This window comes from Electrophorus electricus, chromosome 22 (assembly GCF_013358815.1).
Source record: "Electrophorus electricus isolate fEleEle1 chromosome 22, fEleEle1.pri, whole genome shotgun sequence".
NCBI classification, from domain to species: domain Eukaryota; kingdom Metazoa; phylum Chordata; class Actinopteri; order Gymnotiformes; family Gymnotidae; genus Electrophorus; species Electrophorus electricus.
In genome coordinates this window covers 2485296-2486053 of record NC_049556.1, presented here as the reverse complement: position 1 = coordinate 2486053, position 758 = coordinate 2485296, and the positions used below count along the sequence as shown (strand labels likewise).

The 758-nt window shown below is 37.2% G+C and overlaps 1 protein-coding gene across 1 annotated transcript in view; it reads right to left on the bottom strand.

The window, feature by feature from the left end:
* Nucleotides 1-59, bottom strand: part of gnrh2 (gonadotropin-releasing hormone 2) — a 4299-nt gene extending 4240 nt beyond the window's left edge. The window contains exon 1 of the mRNA XM_027027046.2: nt 1-59. This exon is cut by the window's left edge and continues 116 nt beyond it. The gene's annotated coding sequence lies outside the window, so the exon portion shown is untranslated.
* Nucleotides 60-758: the final 699 nt, after the last annotated feature.

Here is a 758-nt window from a genome sequence, read left to right as displayed (position 1 = left end):
GCGTGTCCCGGGGGACCACCGAGGACCACCGAGGGTCCGCTTACCGGGCTGCTGCCTCCCGGCCGGTGTTTGCACGGAGCCGAGGGCTTCCGTTTGAACTAATGGCATCAGACACGGAATGAACGGGTGTTTCCGGCGAACGCAAACTGCGCCGTTTATGTTCAAGCTGCCTAATTGAAGAAAAGCTAAAATGTTGAACTTTTTAACATGTAAAATGATAGAGAAGTGTAACCGTAAAACGCGGAACAAAGCCGTAGTGCACAGCAGGACCGATGGGTGGTGTGACGTACGTTTTCTTGGTGCAAGTGTACTTTTATTTTTCAGAACAGCTTAGTCTCGTGTGAACCGACAAGGTCAACGGAGATTCTTTTAAAAAGCGTTTTAGGTTCGCTCATGATTTAAACATGCATCAAGTCTTCTTAAGACTTCATAAACAATTTAAGTAATTAAGATGCAAGCAAAACTCTGACTCAGAACAGTGAGAAACCTCAAGCTTTTATTAGGTCTGAAGAGTTTCTTACTTAGAAAGGCCATTTGGCATTATATAATTATATATAATTTTTAAAATCATATATATAATTATATATACATATATATTTTCATTTTTTTCGAATAACAAAACACTAGAAAAAAACAGATGCAAATTAAAAAATAGGAATTTTAAGACAATAATAATATCAAATTAAAAATATGGAGGAGAAAAAAAAAAAAACTAATACATTTCAAAATGGTCCCAGTATAGTTTAATATACAACTGT